The 11,776-nt window shown below is 45.9% G+C and overlaps 1 protein-coding gene across 1 annotated transcript in view; it reads left to right on the top strand.

Moving 5' to 3' along the window:
- The first annotated feature begins 45 nt into the window (after positions 1-45).
- sclt1 (sodium channel and clathrin linker 1) overlaps positions 46-11,776 on the top strand; it is a 110,670-nt gene continuing 98,939 nt past the window's right edge. The window contains exon 1 of the mRNA XM_078538582.1: positions 46-262. The gene's annotated coding sequence lies outside the window, so the exon portion shown is untranslated. The remainder of the gene's footprint in view (positions 263-11,776) is intronic.

Below are 11,776 nucleotides of genomic sequence, written 5' to 3'. Positions count from 1 at the left end.
CGGAACGGGAGTTGGGATTAATCTTTCCTCCCGGAAGGTTAACTCGGTGGTAACTCGGAGCCGTTGGGCGGTTTTTTAAAAATATCCGAGCTGGGGAAGGAGTTAGTGCCGGGTGTGGATGGCCAGTGCCGGCGCATTGGCGTCGACGAGCGGTGACAGCTGACGATTGTGCGGTTATTGCTTTTTGAGGGTGACGTCTCGGATTAGCTGTGCGGGTTGGTCGGGGCCGGTGCCCGTGGGGGAGTCCCGGAGCCGCTGTCAGGTCAGTGCCCATGGGCCGCGCGCCGCCGCGTCTCCAGGGAAACCGCCACCCCCACCACCGTTTCCAGGGTAACCGCGCCCCCACCACCGTCTCCAGGGAAACCGCCCCCCCACCGTCTCCAGGGTAACCCCCCCCCCCACCACCGTCTCCAGGGAAACCGCCCCCCCCCCCCACTGTCTCCAGGGAAACCGCCCCCCCCCCCCCCACTGTCTCCAGGGAAACCGCCCCCCCCCCCCCCACCGTCTCCAGGGAAACCGCCCCCCCCCCCCCCCACCGTCTCCAGGGAAACCGCCCCCCCCCCCCCCCCACCGTCTCCAGGGAAACCGCCCCCCCCCCCCCCCACCGTCTCCAGGGAAACTGCCCCCCCCCACCGTCTCCAGGGAAACCGCCCCCCCCCACCGTCTCCAGGGTAACCGCCACCCACCGTCTCTAGGGAAGCCCCCCCCCCCCCACCGTCTCCAGGGAAACCGCCCCCCCCACCGTCTCCAGGGAAACCGCCCCCCCCACCGTCTCCAGGGAAACCGCCCCCCCCCACCGTCTCCAGGGAAACCGCCCCCCCCCACCGTCTCCAGGGAAACCGCCCCCCCCCCCCACCGTCTCCAGGGAAACCGCCCCCCCCCCCCCCCCGACCGTCTCCAGGGAAACCGCCACCCCCACCACCGTCTCCAGGGTAACCGCCCCCCCCCCCCCCCACCACTGTCTCCAGGGAAACATTCCCACCCCACCATCTCCGGGGAAACCGCCCCGCCCCACCCCACCCGACCGTCTCCGGGGAAACCGCCCCACCCCACCCGACCGTCTCCGGGGAAACCGCCCCACCCCACCCGACCGTCTCCGGGGAAACCGCCCCACCCCACCCGACCGTCTCCGGGGAAACCGCCCCACCCCACCCGACCGTCTCCGGGGAAACCGCCCCACCCCACCCCACCCGACCGTCTCTGGGGGAAACCCCCCCCCCCCCCCCCCCGTCTCCAGGGAAACCACCGCCCCACTCCTCCCTGCCGTGTTCTCAGGCTCATGGGCACCTCCCATCCACAGCAGAACCCTGAGCATTGCCTCCAGGGCCAACTTTCATCCATTACTCAACTCTCAACAAGCTAGATTCAGCCCCCTTCCCCTTGTCATATATTCCCCTTCATTGTAACAAAAACATTTGCAAACATCCCTCTAGTAATCATCACGATTAAAGCACTGGAAATGGTACTGTAATCAATGATTATGAGCTGCAAAAGCATTTAATCATCTAACACATATTTATCTGACTTTCTTTTTAAAAGTTGAGCATACCTGAAATTGAATTTAAAAAAACACTAATTCCTGCAAAAAGAAAGCACATTTTGATGATTTGGCATTTAGCCTTTAGATGTAGGAATAAAAATTGGAGGCAAGAACATAGCAAACTTGCAGTGCGCTGACGACACAGTGCTAACTTGGAGAATCAAGAGGCCTTACAGAATTATCATATCAAGTAAAATCTAGAAGTTTAGAGTATGGATTGAGCATGAACACCAAAAGGATAAAAAATTATGGTAGTTAGAAGGAATACATTAGAATAAACTAGAATGAAGATTGAAGTGGATGGTTTCAGACTGGAACAAGTAGATAAGTTTGGCTATTTAGGACAAATGATGACAGAAGATGGCAGATGCGATGCCGAAATTAGAAGGATAGAAATCGCCAGAAGTAATTTTGTGAAGATGAAGGCTGTGTTAACAACAAGAAAACTCAAGGCTGTAACAAGGAATAAAACTTATAAGATGCTACATTGTATCCACTTTCCTGTATTCCTTAGAAATCTGGACAATAAGTAAAGATCTGTGGAAGAAAATGGAGGCCTTTGAAGTGTATGCTAAAAACGTATGCTAAAAATTCCATACACAAACCATAAGACAAACAAAAAGGATTGCAAGATCAAAAAGAGCTATATAAAAGGTGACATCCAGAAAAGAAAATATCAATATTTTGGCCATTTGATCAGAGTTGAAAAACTCCCGAGATCTCTTCTAGAGGGCAAAGTGGAGGGCAGCAGAAAAGGGGGTTGACCTGGGCGTGGTTGGATGATGGATGTCAAAGAGTGGTTGCATCGAGCTACCGTGGATGTGTGAGGATGCCACAAGACAGACGAAGGTGGCATAGCATGACAGCAGATCCCCTGGTAGAAGTAGCTACAAGCAGCAGTTTAGGCCTTGATGTAAACATGTGAAAATACACTGCAGGTCAGTTAGCATAAGTAAAGAAAAAAAGACAGATGAAAATTCTGATGAAAGTCACGGACATGAAACGTTGAACTGGATTTTACGCCCTCCCACTGGCGGGTTTGAAGGCTTGGGGGATTAGCGTGGGCAGGTAAAATTCAGTGGGGGTCCTGCCGCCCTTGATCTATCTGAAATTTTATGGGATGGGACGTGTTGGGTGCCCTGCCCCCCACCTTGAGCCCATTGAGGCCCTTAAATGGTCAATTAATAACCACTAAAGGGCCTCATCTGGCTCCTGCTGGTATTTTACCCGTGGTTCAGGGAGGCCATTCCATGTGGGAAGCCCAGCAGCTTTAGTTGCATGTTCTGGTGTCGGGAAGGGGGCAAACCTCCTTTGCTGGGCTCCTGAGACCATCAGAGGCATTCCCCTCAAGGTTATTCCTCCCTTAAACCTTTCCCCATCCCCCTCGCCGGGGTCAGGTTGACAGGCTCTGGGGAGACCCCCGACCTTGGATTTACCTCGGCTCCATGGTGTGGTAGGACTGCCTGTAGTCCTAGGAGTGGCTACCACCCCTGGTGGTGCTGCTGGGACTACAGGGCTGCCAGCCATCCGATCGGCCAGCAGCTTCCTAAGACGGGACTTCTTCCCAAGAGAGGGGCGGAAGTCTCTCCTTAAAGCAATTAGCGCTGCTCTCAGTGTTAAATTGCTGCGGGGCAGCCCTCGTGATGGTTGGTGGATTCCCTCCACCCACCCTCCACACAACTTTAGCCAGGTGGGAGGGGGCTGGGGGGTGCCAGGGACCAATTCCAGCCCATTAACCTTGATTTTGATTTTGTCTCCACAGATACTGCCAGGCCTGCAGAGTATTTCCAACATTTTCTGATTACATTTCAGATTTCCAGCGTCCATAGTATTTTGCTTTTGTGTAAGAGAAAAGACGGTTTTTTTTTGCTGCAATTCTACATTAAAACTGCTTTTTTTGCAAAGGAGAATCGGATTCAAATAACAAATGCTTCCATTATAGATACAAAAGTAAATTACTGTGGTTTCTGCGAATCTGACTAGATTTCATAACTGAGTTAATCGTTTGAGTAAATTAAATGCTAGTTGTTTAATAGAAAATTGTAGGTAATATAAAATATTTTAAGGAGGTAATGGGCAACAAATAGGTGATTACTTTTCAACTCTGATGAAGGGTTATGCTGAAAATTTGTTTGCAGAATGCTGGGCTTTTTTCTAGTTTACATCATTTGTAAATATTTTAGTCCAGTTGTGAATCTGTGGAGTTTTATTTTAATTTTAAAAGGGACACCCACATGTCAATATTAGACGTGTCTTTAATGTAATATATGCCCTGATTGTTAGATACCAAAAGATTAAGTTGTGAGATTCAATTTTCAAACCGTATTGTGATCTGAAATTTGTTAAAAGACAGAATGCTTTCCCAGATCAAGACAGTATTTATGATTCTGCTTTCTTTTACAAAGCTATGTTGGTTTTTACTGGGTCAGTGGAAGTACAATTACTTGAAACGGGTAGAATGATTTTGTTTTAAAATGAGTGTATCTAGCAATTTGACCTCAAGTATTCATTTGAGACCGCTTTAAGTAGGCTGACTGGTCAATTGCTTTGGATATGTACAATGAGCAGTCGATAGTACATTAAACTGTTTACCTTACATCAGGAGTCATAGCAACATTTTTTGTTCCACAGCAACCAAGGCATGCATAGTAAGACTTCAGCAGAAAAATGCTTTGTTAAAATGAGGTGGTTTTGGAAATGTTTTGATCTGCCCATTCTATTTCAGTGGCCAGATTCGACAAAAAACAAAATTGTATTTTAAAGTGTTGAGCCATGCATTTTCTATTTCTGTATAGATTTTCACAATGCAAAATAATGCCAATTTAAATCAGAAAATCAGATTCAGTATATTTGTCCTTAATGACCATTCATAAAAACCTTGTTATAGTCCTGGCAGACTATCAATTAAAGAAAATAAAGAACTTGCATTTAGCGCCTTTGACAACCTCAGGTGTGTGTTAAAGCCGGTGCATTCTTTGACGGCAGTCACTGTTGTAATGCAAGAAACATGGCAGAAAAATTGCCCACATACAGTAATGAGATAATGACCATGTAATCTGAGTTAATAATGTTGATGCAGAGGGATAAACATTGGCCAGGACAATGGGAAGAACTCCCTCTTTGAGATATGGGCCTGGATTTTCACTGAATCAGAATGACTTGGGAGCCCTTTAAAAATGGCAGTCAAGACCCAATTGCAGGATTCCCAACCCCACTCCTGGGGTTTCCAATTTTCAGGAGTGCCTTTTAAGGCTACGGGCTGATTCGGGTGGAAAGCCTGCACCCTGCACTCCCAACCTGACCGGCTCCATTGCAGGAATAGGCATATCCTACTCCTCTGCAATTTTCATGGAGTCGGGCTAGTTTTTCAAATGGTTGTGGTTGATGTCACATCAGAACTGAACCATAGTCTGCATATGGGGATCTTTTCAAAGTTAAGTGCAAAAGATCATCCTCATGTCCCCGATGTCAAGCTATGCTCCCAAACAACCCCTGAGGCCCTTCATACCCCCTATACCAAGCTATTCCCCCCCAAACAACCCCAATGGCTCCTCATACCACCCTATGTCAAGCTATGTAGTCCAAACATCCCCTATGGCATCTGATGCCATGCACATTCACCCTATATTGCTTATAGAAGCAATAAACCCTATGGTGACAGTAGAACGTGTAAAGAAAAAAACTACTAAAAAAGTCACTAATAACTTGAATGACTTAAATAAACTTTGTGAATTTGACAGCATTGATCAGAGATTCAGAGTTGTCAATCAAGTAATGTTTTCTGTGGGGCTTAGTTGTTTCAACAAGCTAATACATTTCTGGGCTGTTCCACAATGTTCATTTGCACAAGATAGAGGGTTCAAGTGCTTGCAGTTTCTGCTATTGATACTTCAAAGGCTTTGGATGATTGATACTTTTATTGGCTTGTTGTAAAAAAGAGGTGTTTTTAAGAAAGTATAAAGTTATCAATGAATTAGTTTTTTGAAACTTTTTTTTACACATTCTACTGTCACGATAGAGTTAATTTCCTCCATACAGTATATAGTGTGTGAATGTGCATGGAAGTGCCATAGGTTGGCATGGGGATGCATGAGGAGCCATGGTGGGCAGGTGAGGGGCATCCATTGGCATGAGGGGCCATAGGGGATGTTTGGGGGGCATATGTTGGCATGGAGAGCATGAAGGGCCAGAGGGAATGTTTGGGGGACTGGGCTTGGCATGGGGGCATGAGGTGCCATGGGATGTTTGGGGGCATGGGTTGGCAGGGTTCATTACAAGCCACGAGGTTTGTTTTGTGGGGGGGCGGTGGTGGTGCATAGCTTGGCATAGGCCTTTTAAATAGCCTACCACCACACCAGGCAGCCCCTGTGGCTGCCTCCAATCTTTTTCCCAGCTCAGCTGCCCCGACTCCAGCCCCCAGCCAACTCTCCACAATAAAAATCCTATCTTTGCGGGCACATTCTCCCGAGTTGTGCGGGGTGAGCTGGGGATTTCCCCAACTACAGCTACATACCTCGAGGATGAAAACCCTAGGTCATAGTACCTTTTTAGCTGAGAGGGCAGACAGGCTTTTTCCTTAACATCTGAAAAATGGTACCTTTGAGAGTGCAGCGGCCCCTCATTACTGCATTGGAATATCAGCCTAGGTTATGTGCCCAAGTCTCTGAAGTGGGATTTCAATCCACCACCTTCTGACTTAGAGCCAAGATTGTTACTGACTAAGCCATAGATAACATCCAGTAATAGTATTCTGAAACTTCATAAGTACGACATGATGGAATTAATGGTTAACAATTTATGGAATCTGGTGGCTTTCAGTAATAATGAGAATGAATAGCATTTAAAATATATTTATTTATTAAATCTACATCCATGTAAACTTTTGCTTATGTAAAGTATAAGGTTGCAGAAAGTCAAGAAGCTTAAGGAGTAGCTAAATTCACTGGTCCGTTGATGTTAAATAGTTTCATCTACACAATGGCATCAAAATGGTAACAGAACAGCGGGGTCAGCGTCAGGACTCAATCTGATTCCAGGTGCACTCAGACTCTCATCTTACACAGCTTGGACTTGTTGTGTGTGACTGCATCATAGTGTTAAGCAACCTTTTAAGGTTGTTTGCTAATCTGTTATATTACTTCAAAATGGCTGAGCTATAGATGGAATGCATCAGAAGCTGTTGTAGCTATGTTACTATAGTACAATCAAGTGATTGACTCTCACATGTATACAATCATGACTTGGCAATTGTGCTAAAAACTTAAGGAGAGTTAATGGCTATTGTACAAGTTAGTTAGCCAACTATTACAGTTGTTAGAATATGTGTAATGATAAGTGATATATTAAAAAATGTATGCAACGTGATGATCTGAAATTGACTGCCTGAAAGGAATTTTGAAAACAAATTATATTTATACTTGAAAAAGAAAAATTTACAGGACCATGAGTGGGGAAGGAGCAGGGCATGGAGAAGGAGAAGGAGCATGGACTGAATGGCCTACTTCTGTGCTTTATGATTCTATGAAATTTACGTGTAGAATGGAAACTACCTGTTTAAAATTTTATGTGGGTCAGTCTGCTCTTTGTATGAAAGTTAAAACCATTTAAGGAACATAAAAACAGGAGAAAGCCATTCTGCTTCTGGGCAGGATCTTTAGGTCGGCGAGCAGCGGGGGGCGTGGCCCGCTCACCGACGTGTAAAGTGACATGGGGTGACTTCGGGTGGAACTCCCAACGTCACCCCGCGTCATTTCCATTTTCAGGTCGGCAGGGGCGCAGCCGAGTCAGCTGTGCGCCTGTCGACCAGTCAACGGCCTATTGGGACCATTAATGAAACGATTTAGGTAATTGACAGAGCTGCCCGTCCAACCTTAGGGTTGGCGGGCAGGCTGGGAGCCCTGGCGGGCTTAAGAAAAAGCATGAAACCTCATCCACGGGCGGGATGAAGTTTCATGGGGGTTTTAAAAAATTTAATAAATGTTTGATTAAAAGTGATGAACATGTCCCAACTCATGTGACAGTGTCACATGAGGGGACATGTCAGGGAAATTTTTAAAACATTTACCTTCAAAGTTTTAATTCTGAGCCGATCTTCCTGAGGCAGCACTTAGCCTCAGGGAGATGAGTGCGCTCTTTCGCGTGCATGCGCAAAAGAGTGCACCCCCGGCTGAGGGAATCCCCCCACCCGCCCGCACAGGGAGTGCATAGTGCTTCCTGGTGGACGTCACGCTGGGTGGGCCTTAATTGGCCCGCCCACTTAAAATGGCGACGTGTCTCTGATTGGGGGTGCCGATCAGAGGCATGCCTGCCCGCGCCCGCTCCTGCACTCCCCTCCCCCCCCCCCACCACCCCACCCCGATGAGGAGAAAGTTCTTCCCTCTGGAGTCTGCTTTATTATTCAATTAGATCTAGGGATAATGGTGTCATATTGGTAATGTCACTGGACCAGTAATCCAGAAGCCCAGGCTAATGCTCTGGACCTATGGGTTCAAATCCTACCTTGGCAGCTGGTGGAATTTAAACTTAATTAATACATCTAGATTGAAAGCTAGTCTCAATGGTGGTGATAATGACAACCTAGCTGGTTTACTTATATCCTTTAAGGAGGGAAATCTATCATCCTTATCCAGTCTGGCCTAAATGTGACTTCAGACCCCAGCAATGTGATTGACTTTTATCTGACCACTGAAATGGCCCAGCAAACCACTCGGTTCAAGGGGAATTAGGGATGGACAACAATGCTGGCCTTGCCAGCGATGCCCACGTTCCATGAAAGAATAAAGATCATGGCTGATTTGTACCTCAGCTCAATGTACCCAAATTAGTTCCAGATCTCTTATCTAACAAAAATCTATTGATATCCGTCTTGAAAGCTCCAATTGTCCAGCATCCATAATCTTTTAGGTGAGAATATCCTAAATTTGTTCTACCTTTTGTACGAAAAAATGCTCCCTGAATTTCCTCCAAAATGGCCCACCTATAATTTTAAGATTATGTCCCCTCAATCTTGAGGAAATAGTTTCTCTGAATCTATGCTATCAAATCCTTTCAACATTTCAAACATCTCAATTAGATCACTCCTTAACCTTCTAATCTCAAGGAAAAACAAGGCAACTTGTCCAGCATTCCAGTAATCTTTTTGAGCGTCTTTTGTACTTTTCTACCAGTTATAAATGATTTGTGTACTTGGACTCCCAAGTCTCTTTGCTGCTCTACTGCTCCTAGTTTCCTGCTGTTTAGAAAATACTGATTTATCTTTCTTGGGTCCAAAATTATGACCTTAAACTTACCTACATCTACATAGTTTTGTCCCCTCGTTTAATTTATCCATGTTTCTTTGCAACTTCCTTCCCCATGTGTGACTTACTGTCCCTTCTAATTTAGTGTCATCAGCAAACTTGGAGATACAGCTCTCTAGCTAATATTACGTGCCTTGTTTAATGGTATTTTAAGGTGAAAGTTGGGGGGAGGGATGATTCAAGTGTTAAGCACAGGGGATAGATTGTAAAAAAAGTAAATTGCCCAGTTATATAGCAGCTTCAGCATGAATAATGTAGGGTGAGAATGAGTCATTCTGTTTTTTTTGGTGCAAGTGGCACAGGAAAAGTATTGGGAAAGAAAGAATCAAAGAATAGTACAGCACAGATTCTCCCCTGTTATCCAATTAGCACCATTCTCCCGCTCTTCTCTATAGCCCTGTAATTCTGTTTCCTTTTCAAATGTTTATCCAACTCTTCTATTAAATCTCCCATTAACCTTCTCTGCTCTAAGGAGAACAATCAAAGCTGCCCTAGTTTCTCCTCTTAACTGAAATCCTGTATCCCTGGTACTATTCTATTAAAGCTCCTCTGCACCTTATCCAAGGCCTTAACTTTTTTCCTGAAGTCTGTTGCCCAGAATTGGACAGAATACTTCAGCTGAGGCCCAATCAGTGTTTTATAAAGGTTTAGCATAATTGATGTGATTTTGAATTTGCCTCTAGAAGCCAAGGACCCTATATGCTTTTTAACAGCATTATCAACTTCTCCTGTCACCTTCTTATTCAGGAAACTCTAGCCTTTCCTTTCCCACTCTTGAGGATGTTTCTAGTTTAAATACCTCTTTGAAGGCCCCTTTTAATCATTTACTGTTTTACCTGCAAATTCATCTGGGCCAGCATCCATATCAACCCACTCAAATTTGCTTACTTCCAGCTGAGTATCTTCACCTTTGTCCCTTTCCATAACTACTCGAAACCTGATGATAATGTAATCAGTGCTTTCCAAATATTCTTCTAGTGAAATGTGCTCCACATGTCCCACTCCCCACTTCATTCCCCAGAATTACGGTTTCCTTCCTCATTGATCAAGAAAGTTGTCCCACAGAATTTGAGCCATTCTTTCCTGTCATTTCCCTTTCTATGTTCCTACCCACTCCCTCCCCCACTATATTGAAGTCCCCCACTACTGTATCCATTGGTTTTGTATTTTCCTAAAATTTTTTGAAGTTGCTCCTCCATTTCCTTCCCACTATTTTGTGGTCTATAGTATACACCCAGCAACGTAACAGTTCCCCCTCTACTCCTTAATTCCAACCAAGCAGATTATGGGCAGAATTTTAGGGCAGCGGGATTTTACGTTCCCGCTGAAGTCAAGGGTTTCTAATGGCTCACTGCATTTTACGGCCCCCTCCCCGCCAAAACGGGGCTGTAAAATTCTGCCCTTTGTCTTTGAACCCACCTACACATCATCCCTTTCCAGGGCTGTAACAGTATCTTTGATCTTTACTGCCATCTCCCCTTTTTTTGTCTTTCCCTATTTTTCCTGAATATATTGTAGCTAGGAATACTAAGCTCCCATTCCGGTTCTTGTTTCACGAGTCAGGGCTCCATTATTGGCACAAGATTATAAGTGGAAACTTGTGCCTGCAGTTCACCAACTTTATTTGTCATGCTCCCTGCTTTTATGCAAATGCACTCCAAACCTGCCTTGATCTGCTTTTCATTTCTCCCCTGATCCCATCTTTTTCTGGACTATCTTTATTCTAATGCTGTTTGTCACACCCAGTCCTCTATGCACCTTGCTTCTCTCTAGTGTTTCAATTCAACTTGAAGCTGCTCCCCCCACACCACTAGTTAGCCTCCCCTGCAAGGATATTGATCCCAGCATTGTTCAGGTGCAATCGATCCATTTTCTTTTGGTCGTTGCTGCCCTAGAACAGATTCCAATGCCTCAGGAATCTGAAGCCCTCCCTCCTGCACCATTTCTCCAGTCACATATTAAGTTGCCTTATCTTGCTGTTTCTATACTTACCAGCATGTGGCACTGGAAGTATTTCAGAGGTTACCACGTTTGAGGTGCTGCTCCTGAATCTCTGTCTGTAGGACCTCAACCTTTTTATATTTTATGTCATTGGTTCCAACACAGACCACGACTTCTGGCTGTTCCACTCCTGTCCCACCCCCCACACACTGTCCTGCACCCGTTCTAGTTGGCATAAATCACAGCAGAATGATAATGTTAAAACTTACAAATTTAATCACCAAATAAAAAAAACCCATGATATACCACAATAAAAGCAGAATTTAAATGTAAAGTTATATCACATCTGAAATCAGGTGACAATCATAAAACACTGGACCTTCTCTTCTCATTTGTTATCTGGAGCCTTCGATTACACTTCAGCTTTACAGTGATCCACTAGAGGAAGTTGTTAATTCTTTGGCCGGGATTTTTCATGCTGCTGGCGTCAGGCATGTTTGGTGATGTGAGCGGGCGATATGGCGAGAAGGCCAAAAAAAAAGTTTGCAATTGTCTGCTCTGATGGCGGGCCACATTTCCCACCATCGGACATCGGGAACCTCATTGTAATACATCAGCATATTATACAAGACCCCCCTTTCCCCTCCCACCCCGGCTGGATCGTCCACCCATGTCGGTGTAATTGCACACTGATGTGTTTCACAACAGCACATAAAAGGCATGTACTTTGCAGGCTGCATTTTGAGGGGAACTCGGAGGTGAGTACACAGTAACATTGTGGAGCATTCGCCCGGATCGCCAGTTGGACTTCAAGGTTGAGGTGCGTTGGGGTGGGGGCATGGGGGCAAGGGCTGCCCTGCACTTGAAGCAACTTTTTGGGGGGACAAGGGCCCTGCAGTTGAAGGTAGCAGACAAGCACGTGGGGTGGAGGGGTAAGGTGGGCAAGGGAAGCGGCCATGCATTAGGGAAACCTTGTATAAAGTGACCATTCCCCCGC

Source organism: Cetorhinus maximus, chromosome 1 (assembly GCF_964194155.1).
Source record: "Cetorhinus maximus chromosome 1, sCetMax3.hap1.1, whole genome shotgun sequence".
NCBI lineage: Eukaryota > Metazoa > Chordata > Chondrichthyes > Lamniformes > Cetorhinidae > Cetorhinus > Cetorhinus maximus.
This window is presented reverse-complemented; position numbering and strand designations above follow the sequence as displayed.